The 18,689-nt window shown below is 47.2% G+C and overlaps 1 protein-coding gene and 1 long non-coding RNA gene across 4 annotated transcripts in view; one reads left to right on the forward strand and one right to left on the reverse strand.

Moving 5' to 3' along the window:
- DNAL1 (dynein axonemal light chain 1) overlaps window positions 1-18,689 on the reverse strand; it is a 281,387-nt gene that overhangs the window by 70,162 nt on the left and 192,536 nt on the right. The window lies entirely within an intron of this gene.
- Window positions 6,880-18,689, forward strand: part of LOC146799491 (uncharacterized) — a 246,151-nt gene continuing 234,341 nt past the window's right edge. Inside the window, exon 1 of the long non-coding RNA XR_014968924.1 lies at window positions 6,880-6,971. This is a non-coding gene — a long non-coding RNA (uncharacterized LOC146799491). The remainder of the gene's footprint in view (window positions 6,972-18,689) is intronic.

Consider the following 18,689-nt stretch of genomic DNA (forward strand, 5'->3'; position numbering starts at 1 on the left):
GACACAAGTTCCAACTCCAGTTAGAGGAGCTGTTCATGGGAAGGCAGCAGCACTGCATCTAAGGCTTTGAGTGGTAGTTTCACTGTTGGACATTTAGACTTCTGCTCTGTAATAACCTCTCACAATGGTTGGACTTTAATAATACTTTAAAAACCTAAATGCAAGGTGATTTTGGGGTCTTACACTAAGATCCATTCTAGAAAATAAAGTACTAAATTGTGAATTAAAATCACATTGGGCCAGGTGTATTGGCCAAAATATGATAAGCTATAATTTCCACTTAAAATCTTCATTCGCCATTTATCCCCACCTATGTAGCTCGCATTTTACTCCTTTAGGCTCTCTCATATTTTCTCTCCCAATCTCCTAATTTCTTTCCCCACTGCCACTCGCAACCTTTTCTCCACTACCCCTTTCTCGTTGCCGTGGCATCTTTCTTCCCCTTTCCTGTTGCTGCTGCTCTCTTGTTTTATTTTTACTCTTTCGCTCATTGTCCTATCCTTTTCTACGAACTCTTCTCTCGATCTACTCTTCCATCTTCTCTGTACCTTTTATTGTCACTGTAGCCCATTCTCTCCATAGACCATGTATGGCAACTGAAACATGCTCTTGGCTGTGCATGCCAATGAGCTGCAGCAGCCACCATTCTTTGGCCACTGTGCTTTTTGCTGTTCCGCAATCCCGGAAGTCTACCCTCCAGGGGACCTTCTGGAACTGGAGAAGTCCCTTACGATTATGAAACAAACGAGTCAGTGCAATATGGCCATCATATTACTGCAGCTTGTTGCCCATTCTTGTTGGCAATAGGATATCGGGCTGCATGGATTTTCAGAGTTTTAGCTGCTTTAGGGCTGATGAGCCGTTGACATCCACTGCACTACTTTCACAGTGCTGTAGACTTCAACAGGTCGTCCACTGTTCTGGAAAAGTAGATTTTTCTGGTGAAAACAGCAGAAACATTTTCTTTTCCAAAATCAAAGTTGGAGCATGAGGGAAATGTTTTGTTAAGTCCAGAGTTTGATTTTTTTTTATTTTTTATTTCACTGTATTGTGCAGCATGCTATGTGCAGGGACCTTATACAGCAAAACAAAAGTGAAAGCAGACCAGGTTAATGGAATCTGCAGCTACCCACAAATGTCCTACCACACAACGTTTCTACAGCGATCCTTATCCCAATAACAATAGTATCTCACTTGTGTTCACTTGTGAAAGGAAACCCCCCAAAACACAACAAGGAAACTTCAAGATTTTGCTTGCATATTGACCCACTTTGGCGATCTAGGAAGCTGAGGTATTTAGGTCAGGGCTTGGTCAGCACCTAGAGAAACCTGCCAGGCTCAGACATTTCTGAACACAAGTCACCTAGGGTAGTCTGGAGTGGTGTGGCCTGCGTGGATCCCAACACCATGCCTTACCCAGAAAACCCTGCAAACAACAAACTTTAGCTAAATCACAGATTTACCTCCATCCAAATTCTGTGAAGAAAAGTTCCAGTAACCTGTGAGGATCCATAAAATTCCTACCACCCAAAGTTTCTACAATTCTCCCAATAAAAGTTATACCCCAAATGTTCACCAAGTATTATGCATTTAGTGCATTATAGGACGTCATAACAGCAGATTATTCAGTATGACCGTAAATTAGATAGAGATAAGTAAAATTTCAAAGGAGTCAATACATTTCAAAAGCAGATGCATACTACACAGTTCTTAGTACAATACACACAAAAAACAGAAAATGTTAGTTGATGTAGTGTGAATGTCTATTATAATACAAATGCTTTCAGCCTCAGATGACCTGATTATGGTTTCCACAATATTTGGTTAAAAGAGATGAATCCTCAGTGTGAAATCTCAAAACTATAGATTATGACCTGCTGATAATGGCAAAAAAACAAAAACAGCCTATGGCCATATGGCCCAAGTAACATGAAGTCCCTCAAGCAATATTAAGAGAAGTCAGAAAGGATAAGTTACTTACGTGTAATCCTAGTTCTCTTCCAGGTGTATACTCAAAGTCATAAGCACTGAATAATCCCCGCCCATGTGCGGGACCCTGGAGCATATACACAAATACATATAAATGTGTATGTTTGAGCAAAAGAGTACCTCTTAAAACATACATATATACATGTATACATTTTTTTTCTTCCTATTGCTGCCCAGAGACGAGTGCGCACTCCACTGCAGGTGAGTAACAACCTTTTATTTTAATAAACATGCAGCTTAACATCCCGGTTATCAGTCCCTGGCCTTAGCGTTTCAAAGCAATTGTGCTTCTTCCTCAGAGGCCCGTGTCTGCAACCAATCAGTAACATGCTCCACATCTTCCCCTCTAGTGCTTTCTTAAATACTTGGCTTCCGGTGCGCCTTCTTAGTGAAAGTTCATTAATGATGCACTGTGGGACATGTGGTATCATTCTGCCTTTCTTCCCTCCAGTGGGTTTGGTTGCTTGCACGTAATTTAGGACATTTTTCAACAGCCGCCTTTCGGTGTGCTTCCAGATGGAATTCTGCATGTTCAAATTAATTCTCCTGATTTCCTCAACGCCTTGGTTTTGTCTAAGTAGAATTTCAGGACCCTCTTGAGGTCTAGTGAATGAAGGGACCTCTTAGGAGGGTTTGAAGGGTTAGGAAAGAAAGTGAGCAGAGTGATGGGGTGATTAATATGGAAGTCCGAGACCACTTTAGGTAGGAAACTCAGATGTGTTCTAAGAACCACTCTGTTAACATGAAACACGATAGAAGGTTCTTTATGGCATAAAGCCTGGATCTCACTGACTCTACGAGCAGAGCTGATGGCCACTAAAAAGCGGTCTTCTATGACAAGTGTAGTAGAAAGGCTCTGTGAAGAGGTTCAAATGGAGCACCCATCAATTTAGCAAGAACAATGCTGAGCTCCCAAGGTGGTGAAGGAGCTCTGACCACAGGAATTAGAAAAAAGAAAAAAAGGAAACCTGCATAGTAGACTTTCTGTATGCTGCGACAGCTGCTAGATGGACTTTAATAGATTAAAATTGAAGGCCAGATTTGGCCAGGTATAGCAAATATGGTAAGATCACCTGCTCTTGATCCCGAACGGGATCATGACCATTGTTCATGCACCATAAGTAAAAGGGCTTCCATTCAAAAGCGTACGATGTTCTGGTAGAAGGTCTTTTAGCTTCTCTAAGTATGTTCATGCAGTCAGGAGACAAACTTAAGTGTCCGTACTGAAGGACTTCAGGAGCCATGCCGTCAATCATAGGGATGAGAGGTTGGGGTGGAACACCTTCCCCTTGTTCTTGGACAGTAAGTCTGGTTGGCATGGGAACCTCCTGTGTGGGACTTCTGACAACTGAAGAAGGTCTGGGTACCACCACTTACGAGGCCATTCTGGTGCTATCAGTATCATTCTGGTATTGGCCCTGTAAAACGTGTTGATCACTGTGGGTATCAATGGAATTGGTGGAAAAGCATAAAGCAATGTCTGAGACCATTTTATCAAAAGTGCATTCCCCTGTGACCCTGGTTGGTGAAACATGACGCAAAGACGGGGTATTTTTTGTTCACCTTGTCTGCAAACAGGTCTATGTCTAGCAATCCCCAATGGTGGAAAAAGTCCTGCGCGACCTCGTTGTTTAACACCCAGTCGTGAGCTTCGACGAAGCCCCGACTTAGGGCGTCTGCTTGGACGTTGAGAGTTCCTGGGAGATGAATGGCCACAATGGACAGATTTCTTGCGAGAAGCCAGATCCAGATGGTCTAAGACTCCAGAGAGAAAGGCATCAACAGGGTTACCCGTGTTTGTTCAGATAATGAATTGTTGTGGTGTTGTCCATTTGAACCAACAGGGAACGCGATTGGAAGGAAGGGAATAGTGATTTGAGAGCTAGGTGTACACCTCTCAGTTCTAAGAGGTTGATGTGATACCCTTGTTCTGTCTCTGACCAAAGATCTTGCACCTGGAGAGGGCCCATATGAGCCCCCCCAACCTTGGAGTGAGGCATCCGTGACGATTATCTGAGGAGGTGGTTCCTGGTGAAAAGGAACTCCCTTCATTAGATGAGATCGCTTCATCCACCATCTGATGGAATCTTTGGCGAACTAGAGGAGAACCACACAGTTCTCCCAGCGATCTGATATCTGGATCCATTGGTCATCCAGAGATTGCTGCAGAGGATGCATATGTAATCTGGCATTTGATATGATGATGATGCATGATGCCATTGAGCCTAGAAGCGATGACAGCTGTCTGACTGAGGGATGCTGAGACAGGAGAAGACTGCGGCATTTCTCAAGGATTGAGGACAACCTCTCCTCCGAAGGACACACGTTTGCCCGTGCGGTATCCAGAGAAGTACCCAGGTAGTGGATCTTTTGGGTAGGATTGAAGATTGACTTCTTGTAGTGGACTTGCAGGCCCAGATTACTCAGCACTTGAAGGCAGTATTCGAGATGACTCTGAAGCAGAGTGGGTGACGTGCTCTTCAGAAGCCAGTCTTCCAGGTAGGGATATATGAATATCCCTTGTTTGCGAAGAAAGGCTGCCATGCATTTTGAAAAAGTGCGGGGAGCTGATTTGAGCCCAAACGGGAGAACCTTGACCTGGAAGTGCTGGAGCACTACTCCAAACCGCAGGAACTTCCGATGTTTCTTGGAAACCGGTATATGAAAGTAGGCGTCCTGCAGATGTATGGAGCACATCCGGTCTCCTTGGTGCAGCTGAGGGAAAATTTGGTGCAGTGCTAACATTTGAAATTTTTCTTTGCGGATGAATTTGTTCAAAAGCTTCAGGTCAAGTATTGGTCTGTATTCTCTGGTAAGGCCACTTTTTTGTAACAGAAAATAACGAGAAGAGATTCCTTGCCTTCATTGTGGAGCAGGGACTATTTCTATGGCATCCTTCTGCAGAAGGCTGTTCACCTCCGCTTGAAACAAGTGGTGTTTTTGGAGACATTTTTCTTGAGGTCACGCTGATGGAGGAGGGGATCTGAGCAAATAGCCATTCTGAACAATATTCAGTACTCACTTGTCTTTTGTTATTTTCTTCCACTCGTCCAGGTAAAACATAATACTTCCCACTACCAGAGTGGTTAACGGGAATGGGGTAAGCCATAGCTCATTGTTTTGCTGATTGTTTCGTTGCAGAAGATGCTTGTCTTGCAGCTCCCCTTCCTCGACCAGGCCTACGCTGATGGTAGTGAGACCTGGGTTGATGTTGAATCGACCAGTGAGGGGTTTGAACCCTCTGCTGAAAAGAGCGCCGGTCGAAGGGTCGGAAGCAGAGGCCTCGCCGAGGATCTGTGATGCAGAGTTTCGAATATGACTGAAAAAGAGACTGTAGGTGCCAACATATCAATGTTCAGTTTGCTGGCAAATAGGCATAGAACCGCATTAAAAGTCCCTATATCATCAACCAGGGACACTCTGTCTGGAGGTGTCGCAGACAGTGTTGGAGAACAGTCCCTTATAGTAGATCTTGAGGACATGGACCATGAAGGGGACCTCCGTCACCTCCTTTTTGGAGTGGGAGAAGGATGAGATCCAGATCGTCCCCGTGTCCTGGATCGTGAGCGTCGAGACGATGGAGACCTGGCTCTCCTTGGGGACCTGCGTGGAGAAGCCCTCCTGGATGCAATAGGAGGGGGCCCAGCCAAGACACTGGAGGGAGAGTACGTTTGGGAAAAAATCTGAGCCCGGACTTCTGTGGAACCTTCCAACGTTGCACACTCTCTAGCCATCTTGGGGAAAGATTGGCAGGAGGAGTCTTTTCTCCTGGAACCGGAGATCCCTCCGGTGTGATCTGCACAATATGAATGCCAGGAGAACATGACACTTCCCTCGACGTCGACCGTGGGGTCTCTCGGGACCAACATACTTCGAGCCCGAAGAAGTGTGCCTCGACTTTTCAATGAAGGAGGCGCTCGTCGTTTCGACAGCGATCTGTCCCTCGACGTTACTGCATGCCTGCTTGCTTTTCTCCGACGTCGATCTCGACGCCCATGGTGAACAATCAGGAATTTGCTTCCTTTTTGATGCTGGGGAAGCCGATCTATGCAGTTTTTTGTGTCTTTTCTGAGAGGAGGGCTCTCTGAAGGCAAGATTGCTCTCAAGGCCACTTTTAGAATGTCCCTTTCCTCTCTCCAGCAGGGCCTGTAGTCTTATCTTCTCCCAGTCACGCAGAGTTCTTCTGGAGAATCGAAATTTGCCTTGCATAGTAACGGTAAGTTTCAATTCTTTTAAGGACACGGAGGAGAGGATTATGCTTTTCGTCCTTCGCCTTATTTTCTATAAACAACACACAGCAGCCAGAAAAGCAAAAAAACAACTTTTTTCAACAAAATAATGAAAAAACGATCTCTTCTCAACCAGAAAAACGACCAAAGTTCGCCTTATAAACATCAACTCCCATACGTCCATAGGGTAGTGCTGAAATCTAGTCCTTCCACAATGTCCATGAACGCTAGAAAGCTCCTCCATCTTGTCTGACCCTCCTCTTTCGTTGCTGCTTCGCAACCAGTTGAGCACTTTTTCCTATCTTCCATTGTGATTCTTTGTGATTAGGATGTATTTGTAACCATTTTGGTGACCCCGGGACACGTGGATCAACCGGGTGTCCGGGGGACTTGTAATTGTCTTTCATTTGTTTAAATTGGGTGTTTCAACTATTTTCAACTGTTTTCTTTTTGCACAGAATCCCGACGGCCGCAGGAGCGTTCTCACTCCTACGCGGCCACAACCCTTAGCGGCAGTGTCATCGGACACCGCTAGGGGGAGCTCGCGCGTCTCGTTGGCCTCGCGACGCGGTTCTCTCAGTCGGGAAGCCGCGTTGCGCGACCAACAACATCGCGAGCCTAGTCCCCTACCGCCACACTCTGACGCCTGCAGTGGCTGTATTTTCCCCTTCTCTTGGCCAGATAACGCCCCGCTGGGGTCCGTATAGCGGCGTCGCCGCGTGAATCGCCTGCGGGCAGGTTTTTAGCGCACAGGTACAACAGTTTTTGCATTTCTCTGTCAGTGTGCGCGCGAGGTGGCGTTTGAGTCCCGGTCAGCCTGCCTGAGGGACTGCGCGCACTAGAGGTTTGTGCCCTCTATAGCGGTTTTGCCCCACGCCAAAAAGCCTGCAGTCCTTCGGTCTGCCCAAAAGTTGCTCCTGGTGCCCCCAGGCCAGTTACCTACTTCTTTCCCTTTTGATCAGCCCTGGGTCGTCTTTGGTTTCTGCTGCAGGGTGTAGGTTCCTGTTTAACCACCTTTAAAAATGGAAGGGGATTATTATGATGACAAATTATTTGATGCAGTTGATAATTCTATTTACAGGTGTGTCAATGAAGTTGTGGGCCCCATGGAAGAATGGCTTTCGAATCGCATTGTGGCAGAGTGCGCCAAGTTGGCGCAAGCTCACCTGGGGACCCCGGGTTCCGCCAGCATGGTACCCCCAGGGGAGGATCCACCGTCCCAGAAGAAATGCAGCACGGAGGGTGGCCCTGAGGGGTTGCAGGGGGTAGACATAGATGCCATCGAGCGCCTTCGTAGCGCATTCTCAGCTAAGGCAGTTGCTCCCATCCCGGCCCCGCAGGCTGTACTGTTTGTGCTTATGACTATGGATGAGTATACCCTGGAAGAGAACCTTGATGCTCCCATATTCATCAAAAGCAAAATATAACTCATCCAAAATGCTGCTTCAAGACAACTCTGCTGTGACCCAAGAGGACACATAGCTCCAGTCTTGAAATCACTCCAATGGGTACCTATAGCTAGAAGGGCAATGTTCAAGGAACTCCACATTGTCCACAAAGCCTTCCAAGGAAAAGGACCGCTATACCTAAAAGTTAAAATCAAGCAATGCAAACAAACCATGACACTACGCTACAGGCTTGCATCACAAATCGTCATAACACCTTACAATAAAAAATCTATAGAAGACACTGCTTTCTCAGTACAACCCACTAAACTCTAGAACTCACTACTAGCCAGCATTTGAAGCATTCAGGAGATTGTACACTTCTGAAGACAGTTGAAAACATGTTTTTGTTCAAGAAAACTACACTACTCCACATTCCGACAACAGAACCCAGAAAGACAGTTCAAGCTCAATCTCCAGTTTACAATTCTCAGATTGGAAACAACCCAACCAGCAGACTACTTTTCATAGGCATGTAAGTTAAGGAGGGCTGATCTATGGTTGCCAGGGTATTATATAGTTATGTGATTTAACATTTTAGTGCCACACTGATACGAATACCGTAAATAAATAAAATAAATACCATAATACTCAGAGGTCGGTAGCCTACTGTAATTTACACCTTTTTCATTCACATAATGCATATCGGCTTTAAGGGTTGTCCATTACCAGTACTGTGCAGCCAATAAACCAGCCATCACCAAATAAACAGGCATGGAATAACTGAATAGGTCAATCGGAAAACTTTAATCTAGTCCACAAATACAAGACTCAAGTATCTATACACTCTGGCCACTTCTTTCCATCCCATAATGACACTCCGGCAGTGCTTAATTTGAGCCGGTGCATTCCGGTGCGCAGCACTGACACTTCATTAGTATCCGGTGCTTGGCACCGGCACCTAATTGTCAACACTATACTTAGAACAGTCCACCACATAGTAGCGCTGCTCATCTAATTTAGAGATGAGCAGAACAACTGTAATTTAGGACTACAATATACATTAAAATTGATAATACCTGCCTCCCCAGCCATTCCTTTAGCTTTGGGGACCTGGAATATCCTGAACTGTCACATTTACATGCAAGAGAGATGGTTAGTGGGGGTTATACCAGCGATGACAAGGGCGTTGGGTGGTGCAAGCCGCAGCGGCCTCCTGGTCAGAGCCCTGGCACTTAATATTTTACAAATTAAGCACTGTACTCCGGTATGTAATGAAAAGAACAATACCCATCCCAGTAGAGCTCTTGACCTCTCTCTCTCTCTTACGGTCTTTGTCTCTCCAACCATACCAGCTCAAGCCGACAACAATACACAAAATGTCTGATTGGACAAGCCAATGCAGTAGCCAGCTAAGCAGACTATAATCATCAGAAAGATCATAAAAGTACCTGCAGAGCTGTTCTGAGCTGCCAAAGTACTTAAAAAACAAACTGCGCCGCAGTCACTCACACCTCATCACCCACCGCACTGTTATGCACTACGTTCCATAGCAAGACATGGAAACACTTACCACTTAGGTTCATAAAACAAAGATCACACCATTTCAAACACACACCCTATATGGCATAGTTTGAAGCCACTGTGGGTTAGTGTTTCAGTGCTTCACATAGGTATAGTAAGCGCTATACAAATACTTCAATAAAGTATTTATAATTGGACATCGCCAAGATTTGTTTTCATCCTATTAAATTCTTTGTTTTCATCACACTTCAGAATTCCAAAACAAAATATGCCTAATTTGTGCTTTCATAACTTCTGATATATTTTGAAAGATGTATACAGTTTGTTTACAGGTAGATCATTTTTTTATGTATTAGAAACAAATTGACATCCTACAGTTTTTGTCACAAAGATCACTTTACGAAATCCTCTCAGTATTTGCTGCCCGCCACGCATGCACTACCATTGTTGTACACGTGGAGTTATCCCTAGCCCCTTCTTTCCTGAATAAGGCTGACAAGTATTTACTACATCCTCTAGAGTATCTGTCAAATCTGATTGATGTCTCATCTAGTGGAGAGAAGGCCCAATCATTTATTATGACCAACTGGGAAGCCCAATATGATTTACAAATATCTGGAAGGGCAGACTAAGGAAAGAACAAATAAAAACTGTAGGTGCATTTCAAAGGCAATAAATAAACAAGCCCCTCTTCCTACATATAGGAATCAAAGCATCAATGCCGATTACCATTTAGATAGTAAGACCTTCATTTAAGGAAAGCACACCATGCCACTGTATATCGAGTCAGACATTGCAACTTACAATTTTCTTGCACAGCACAACCATCTCAAGCATTGCAACAGCAATAACTAACTGTGGGAGGGCAGGTCGGATAAACAGACGCGGAGGCTGTATATAGGATGACAATCGCCGATTTTTATTCAAGGCTGCGCTTAATGGGGTTGGGGATACGGAGAAGTTCTCTGTGTCCTCTGGGTTCTCTTCTTGTTCTGCCCGGGCGTCTCGGTCGGTAGGTCCCCCTCTTGATGGTTCCTCTTCTTGTAGTGTGGTGTTCCCCCAGAGGCTCATGAGCATGAAAAGAAAAAGGAGTGGTCAGTTTCCTACTACATGCCGATTTTGATAGGATAGTTCCTTCACCAAACCCAGGAGTGACTATGTGTGTCTTTCAGGCGGGGAAGTGCAACTCGTGAGGGTAAGAAACCTCGAAGTCTACGTACATAGAAGGAAGGGGATTTCAGTACACACAGGGGTTATCGAGTTCCTTTTCTGGTCGTCTTGCTAGCGCTGTTGGTCTATGTCACGGGGGGGGGGGGGGGGGGGGGGTCAGTGCGCGAGAATTGGGTGTTTCGAGCGTGCCCTTGTTCTCCCTTTCCAACCCTATTCCCCCACCTCCCCTTTCTTTATCCACCCACCCTCGTCTCCCTTCCCCAGTCCCGCACCACTCACCGGCTCCGCCGCAACTCTCCTCCCGAGTTGCGGCCGCTCTCCAGCCTCCTCCGGAGGTGTCCACCAATCCTCACACCACCTCTCGTCTTCTTCGTCCTCCTCGCCTTGGGTTTCTTCGGTTTCCCCGTCTTCTTCGTACTCCACGTTTCCCTCTCTCGTCACCTCGTCCTCCGTGTACTTCCTCCTTTCTCCGGCTTCTTCGCGCCGTCTGTTACTTGATTGGTCCCTTTTCTTCTCGTTCTCGTAATCACTTCCGGGTTCACTCCCACCTCCTCCCGGGAACTGAGTGAGCGCTTCCTGTAGGGGCGGCATACGGAAGGGATTGTTTATTTGTCCGCGGATGGCTTGCCTGGTCTCCGGACTCTGGGTCCTAGTGCCGGTAGGCGGATGTTTAGGGTTGCGGAATACGGGCCAGGGTGGAGAGTCGCTCGTTCCTTCCTGACATCCCCTTTCCCTTGCTGTCTTTCTAGTGGGGGGGTTCCGATGAGGATAACGGGAGAGGAAGTCCGCATTTATCTGTTCTGTACCTTTCCGATGTTTGGTTTGTAGGGCTGTAACGCTAAAAACCACCGCAAAACCCGCAAAACCCTTTCGTTGTTCCCTTTGTTGCGGGCCAACCATTCCAAGGGCGCGTGATCCGTATATAGGGTAAATTCACATCCCTCTAAATAGTATTTCAAAGAGTCAATGGCCCATTTGATTGCAAGGGCTTCTTTTTCAATGACTGCATAATTACGTTCTCGAGGAAACAGCTTCCTGCTAATATACAAAAGAGGTCTTTCCTCACCCTGTTTATTCCTCTGTGATAGGACGGCTCCCAACCCGTGATTGGAGGCGTCTGTTTGTAGAACAAAGGGTAATGTGTAGTCAGGACTAGCTAGAACTGTATCAGAGGTGAGGGACGCTTTTAATTTCTCAAACGCTTGGACCGTCTCTGGGGAGGGGTTTCTGAGTCTGCTTTCTGTGTTTATTGTCTTCTGCAATAGGTCTGTGAGAGGGGCTGCTATTTGTGAGAATTGGGGAATAAACCTACGATAGTACCCCAGTAACCCTAAAAAGGCACGGAGGTCTTTTGCTGTCTGTGGAAAAGGTATTTGGGATATTGCTGCTAATTTCTGGCTTTGTGGGCGTATCTCACTGTTTGTGCAGCCAAATGGCTCTTGGCAGGGTTGATGTTTAAGCCATAGGCTCTCAGGGAACTAATCACCTGGGACAGGTTAACAAGGTGTTCTCTCCATGTGTCGCTAAAAATGATGATATCATCAATGTAAGCCCCGGCATATTGTTCATGAGGCCGTAAGATTATATTCATGGCTCTTTGAAAAGTAGCGGGTGCTCCATGCAACCCAAAAGGCAATACCCTGAATTGGAAAAGGCCATCCGGGGTGGAGAATGCCGTCTTTTCCCGGTCTTCGGCTCTCAGGGGTATCTGCCAGTACCCTTTGCACAAATCAAGGGTGATGATGTACTTCGCTTTCCCTATCCGTTCGAGCATTTCGTCTACTCTCGGAAGGGGATATGTATCGAACTCGGAGATTTTGTTTACTTCCCTGAAATCAATACAGAAACGTACGGAGCCGTCAGGTTTAGGCACCAGTACGATAGGGGAATTCCATTCACTGGTAGAGGGTTCTATTATATCCATCTTGATCATCTGTTGTACCTCTTCCCGTATGGTGTTTCTACGGGCCTCTGGAATCCGATACGGTCGGAGACGTACTCTCTTGCCGGGACGGGTTTTAATGGAGTGTTCTAACAGTGTGGTTCTCCCCGGGGTCAGAGAAAAGATTCCCTGTAAGGGCGTTAAGACCTCGACTAGTTCGTTCTTTAAGGGGGTTGGCAAATCAGAATCGATGCATTGAACAAATAGGGGTGGAATAACCCCAGCGTTTCCTACGAGGGTCGGAAGGGGTCCCTCCCATTTCTTTAGGAGGTTAACATGGTATACTTGGGATGTCCCTCTGTTTTTGTCAAGTGCTATTCGATAAGTAACGGGAGTTACTTGTTCTAGTATGGTATAGGGACCCTGCTGTTGTCCTAGGAGTTTGTGGTCAGATGATGCCATCATTAACAACACCACATCTCCTACGGCGAAAACTCGAGTCTTAGTCGTTCTATCATAATGGGCTTTTTGGGCCTCTTGAGCTTTCTCCATGTTGTCCCTGACTATGGCACGTATCTGGTGTAGATGTGTTTTCAGTTGACTCACGTATTCCATGAGGGGTGTGGAGTTATTCGGCTCAGATTCCCATTTCTCACGTGTCATATATAACAAAGAGCGGGGTTGATGACCATAAAGCAGCTCAAATGGGGAATACCCCGTGCTTTTTTGTGTTTTACAACGAATCGCATACATAGCTAAGGGTAGTAGATCTTCCCATCGTCTCGATTCTAGGGCTAGGAGTTTTTTTAACGTGAGTTTAAGGGTGGCGTTATAACGCTCAACCAAACCGTCCGTCTGGGGGTGATATGCCGCCGTTCGTATCTGTTTGATTTCCAATTGAGCACACACCTGCTTCATCAATTTAGACACAAACGGGGTCCCTTGATCGGTTATGATCTCTCTTGGGAAACCAACTCGAGAAAAGACGGTGATCATGGCTTTGGCTATAGTAGACGCATTAGGGTGTCGTAAGGCGATTGCCTCCGGGAATCGCGTAGCATAGCCCACCAAGACTAGAACGTAGCGACAGCCGCTACGAGAGGGCAAAAGAGGACCTATAATGTCCATCCCTATTCTATGGGAGGGTTCGTCTATAATGGGCAGGGGATGGAGTGGGGCCTTAGGGGGTCTATAACGGCTATTCTTCTGGCAAATGGGACATTCCCTGCAATATTGTTTCACGTGACTGTATATCCCTGGCCAATAGAATCGCTCTGTGATTGAGCGCTCGGTTTTCTCATTGCTAAAGTGACCCCCTAATAGATGACTGTGGGCCATATATAGGACTTTTCCCCGAAAAGGGCCGGGAACCAATAACTGGGGTGTCGAGCTAGTCTCGGCCTTTCTGTACAACAATCCCTTGCTAATAAAAAAATAAGGACATACATGTGAGGGGTCCTCGTTTGGTAGGGCCTGATTCCAAGCTTCTTGTAGAACGGGGTCTTCTCTTTGTGCCGCATGGAAGTTCCTATCATCTTCCCATGGGTTGTTCTCTGTTTGCACTGGTAGGACTATGGCGGGTTTCTTCCTTTCTTTACGCCTTTGGGTTTTAGATTTCCTAGTCTTCGAAGGGGGCCACTCAGGGTTGTCGTCTTGGGAGAAAGGAGCATCGGCCCACCAGTCCTTATCTTCCGGTTTTGCCTTGTCAAGTAGTTGAGACAATTGCGGATAGTCATTTCCTAATATGACCTGTTCGGGAAGTTTTGGAATAAGACCGACTTTTAGTTGTGAACCGGGATCTGTGGGGTGTTGTATATGCACGTATGTAGTAGGATACTGCTTAGTGTCCCCGTGTACGCATCTGATGTTTACGATCTCTTCGAAGTCTTGAGCTCAGGTCCCAATTCCTGAGGGCGTATCACGCTCTGTCGACATCCAGTGTCGGCCAAGGCTGTCATGGGTCGCCCATTCACAAGTACGTCACAACGATAGGGTGGGGCAGAACCAGTTTGTGACAAACAACAATAATTTCTTCCCACCCCTATTTCCATGGGTTCCTCCTTTTGTGGACAAAATCGAGCTATGTGTCCCAGTACTCCGCAATGAAAACATTGAGGGCCAGGTAGAGATGTTCTTACTACAGGGGGACCAGGAACCCTGAATACCGGGGTTCCAGGAACCAGAACCGCCGGTTCCGGTTTTCGACTCATGGGTGGTCGAGGTGTACGATGGGGCCCGCCCACACCAGTTCTCCATGAAATGTCCTCCCGCCCTTTTTGTACATCTTGGGCTCTACTATAGGCACTTGCGATCTCCACAGCTGTTTCCAAAGTAAGATTGGCATGTTGTCTTACCCATTTCTGAATGGGTGGATGGAAAGAGGACAGATACTGTTCCAAATATACTTTCGCCATGATCTCTTCCTTGGTGGCGGTGGATGGCTTTAGCCATCTATCGGCCATGTCTTTTACCCGGAAATACAATGCTCTGGGAGTTTCTTGGGGACCCTCCTTTAGTTGTCTGAATCGTATCCTATAGGTATCGTCGTCTACCCCCAACCTTTCCAGGATGCAACGTTTAATATCGGCGTAGGGAGTAGTTCCTTGAATGTTAGCTGCTTGGTAGGACGCCTGTAGTTCTCCAGATAGCAAAGGCCCTAGATATTGCCCCCATTTCTCTACTGGCCACGCCGCCGCCATTGCCATTCTCTCGAAATTGTTGAAAAAATAATCCGGATCTTCTCCTGTCACATAGTTTTGTAGAATGACCGAAGGTAGGGTGCTTGGGGCCCTCTGTAGTCCAATAGCATCCGCGAGTTTCCCCATGGCTGTATCGTGTGATTGTCCTTGGTTGGACAGCACCTGTTGTAACTTTCCTCTGTCCTGTTCAACTACTGACAAGAACTTTTCCATAGCCTTACCCAGGCTCTCTTGGTTTTCGGCCATCTTGGCGAGTACAGCTTCCATGTCTCCGGATGATCCCACTTCTGACACCACCTGTGGGAGGGCAGGTCGGATAAACAGACGCGGAGGCTGTATATAGGATGACAATCGCCGATTTTTATTCAAGGCTGCGCTTAATGGGGTTGGGGATACGGAGAAGTTCTCTGTGTCCTCTGGGTTCTCTTCTTGTTCTGCCCGGGCGTCTCGGTCGGTAGGTCCCCCTCTTGATGGTTCCTCTTCTTGTAGTGTGGTGTTCCCCCGGAGGCTCATGAGCATGAAAAGAAAAAGGAGCCGTCAGTTTCCTACTATATGCCGATTTTGATACGATAGTTCCTTCACCAAACCCAGGAGTGACTATGTGTGTCTTTCAGGCGGGGAAGTGCAACTCGTGAGGGTAAGAAACCTCGAAGTCTACGTACATAGAAGGAAGGGGATTTCAGTACACACAGGGGTTATCGAGTTCCTTTTCTGGTCGTCTTGCTAGCGCTGTTGGTCTATGTCACAGGGGGGAGGGGTCAGTGCACGAGAATTAGGTGTTTCGAGCGTGCCCTCGTTCTCCCTTTCCAACCCTATTCCCCCACCTCCCCTTTCTTTATCCACCCACCCTCGTCTCCCTTCCCCAGTCCCGCACCACTCACCGGCTCCGCCGCAACTCTCCTCCCGATTTGCGGCCGCTCTCCAGCCTCCTCCTGAGGTGTCCACCAATCCTCACACCACCTCTCGTCTTCTTCGTCCTCCTCGCCTTGGGTTTCTTCGATTTCCCCGTCTTCTTCGTACTCCACGTTTCCCTCTCTCGTCACCTCGTCCTCCGTGTACTTCCTCCTTTCTCCGGCTTCTTCGCGCCGTCTGTTACTTGATTGGTCCCTTTTCTTCTCGTTCTCGTAATCACTTCCGGGTTCACTCCCACCTCCTCTCGGGAACTGAGTGAGCGCTTCCTGTAGGGGCGGCATACGGACAGGGGCGTTTTAAGGATTTTGGGGGCCCTGGGCCAAATGTGTTTTGTGGGCCCCTGTTCAGAGCAACTTTGTTTTTATGATCCGGTTTCACCTTTCATGCCCTCTTTGGTCAAATTCTGAATGTATTTACATCTAATATTCAGGGATAGTGATGTGTGTTTTCAGTATCTTAACACAGCAGCAGCTCACTAATATTACTGCAAATAATCTCTGTCACACCCTCCCATTTCTCCTGTATTGATTTAAAAGAAACTTTTTAGGATTAACATCTCTTTATTATTTTAACACATTACATCACATTACGAGCCACCTACATCCACAGGCCGGAGACGATGGAACTTCTTGCATACAGTGAATGTCATTTAATAACAATAATAGAACTAAAGGAGTAAAAGGTCAGGCACAAGATGGGAGGAGGGGAGGAGGGGAGGAGGGAAGGCAGTCGCTGGAATGGAGTCTACATTATGGCTTCTCTTTGACTCTGGTGCATCATGTATCCACCTCTGGTGTTTGTGTCGTTAAGCATAGGATTTTCAAATATTGAGCATAGGGCAATTCTCGGAATTCATCCGACAAATATTGTATGCAGGGGTGCCACATTTTAACAAAGCGAGCAAATTGCTGTATGGCTATAGCTGTCAGCTTTTCCATGACCAGTATGCCCCAGACCTTATGTAATCAATCCAGGTGTGTCGACACTGTGTCCCTTCCCCACTTCACAAGCAGGAGTTGTTTCGCTGCACCCAGCAGCAAGGTGATCACTCTACCTCCGTGCGAGCGCAGCAGGTGTAAGGGGATTGGGAAGGCCTAAGAGTATGTAGCTTGGGAATTTGGGAATGTCAGTTTGGAATATACTGTTGACCGAGTCCAAGACCTTGGACCAGAAGGGTTCCAACTTGGGACAGTGCCAGAGTATGTGCATGAGGGTGTCCTGATGTTCACAATGGAGCCAACATCTCCCATCACCGGACTGGTTCCATGCCGCCACTCTGTCAGGCATGTGATACTAGTAATAAACGATCTTGAGGAGCATCTCTTTACTAGTGGTGTTCAGTGCTGAGGAGCGCGCTCTGTGGAGTATGTCATTCCATTCCTTATCCGTAAAAGTACGCTCGCATTCTCTCTCCCAGCAGGCGCGGGCCTGCGAGGCTAAGGGGCGGATCGGTTTTACTGAGATGGCGTAAATGTCTGAGAGTAGCTTGGCATCCGAGGTTCTAGTGAGGATCCACTTCTCGAATGCCATCAGAGGTCAACTGGCATGCGGGGGGACCCAGGGCTGAGAGCCCCAGTGCGCCAACATTAGATATTGCCACTGTGTCAATTGTGGAAGATTGTAGTGGGTTTGCAAAGTGCGGAAATCAGCGTCAAACATGTCGCCTGTACACTTACAGTTGGCTTCCTACCAGATCTTAAACGCTGCCCCTGTGAGTGCCAGTGGAAAGTCTGGGTTACCAATCACAGGAGTGTATGGCGATATTGGAGTGGAGAGCTTATGTTGTTGCTGTACCTTATCCCACACCCTCACTGTGGCCCTCATGACTGGGGAGACATACACGCCCAAGGGTCTGTGTGCTTTCAGCAACCAAGGTAGCTTCCAAAAATGGGTGGCTGAGATGGCCTGCTCAATGAAGCACCAATGCTTTTCAGTGAATGGACAGGACCATACCACCATGTAGCCGAGCTGCGCCACCAGATAATAACACCGCAGGTTCGGAACGCCCAAGCCGCCAGCAGCCAAGGGGAGGTAGGCGCAGGCCTCGGATATACGTGCTTGCTTGCCTTCCCAAATAAAGTCCCACAGGAGGGATTGTATCCTATCCAAGACCCATGGAGGGGGCTGGAGGGGCAGTGTTTGCATGGTGTAAAGGAGCTTAGGCAGGAGTGTCATCTTAATTGCTGCAAGGCGGCCCATCCATGAAAGCTTATGCGTCTTCCATTTGGCGAGATTGTGCCTCGTAAGTGCTAGGAGGGCCCCATAATTATAAGCAGCAGTGGCTGTAGTTGTGGAGTGCACGCATAGACCGAGGTACTAGATGCTGTTGTCTGGCCATCGGTATGGGTATTTGCCCTGTAGCCGAGAGCGTTCAATGTCAGGGATGGTTAGGCCTAGGAGCAGGGACTTCTGAGGGTTGATTTTAAAACCGGAGGCTGCTCAGAACTCCTCCGTGTCTCAACAGAACCGCTTCTAGAGAGGTGCGAGGGTCTGTGAGCGTGAGAAGCACGTCATCAGCATATAACATTATCTTGTGTTCCCTGCCTCCCATTCCGACCCCAGAGATGAGTCGAGAAAGCCTTATTCATTCAGCAAATGGCTCCATGTAGAGCGCAAAAACTAGTGGCGACCGAGGGAAGCCCTGTCTGGTCCCTCTCTGAATGGGGAAGGCAGATGATTTAATACCGTTGACTTGAACATTCAATTGGGGAGCAGAGTAGCAGGAGTGGAACCAGCCACGAAGCCTGGGCCCAAATGCAAATCTCTCCAACACTCGGTGTAGGTAAGGCCAGTGCACAAGGTCGAATGCTTTCTTAGCAAGCATCTATGGTCAATGCTAAGGCTGGGGCCTCTGTACGTTGAATTTTGTCCAGTAGATCGCACAATCTTTTAGTGTTGT

Source organism: Triturus cristatus, chromosome 9 (genome assembly GCF_964204655.1).
Source record: "Triturus cristatus chromosome 9, aTriCri1.1, whole genome shotgun sequence".
Taxonomy (NCBI): Eukaryota; Metazoa; Chordata; class Amphibia; order Caudata; family Salamandridae; genus Triturus; species Triturus cristatus.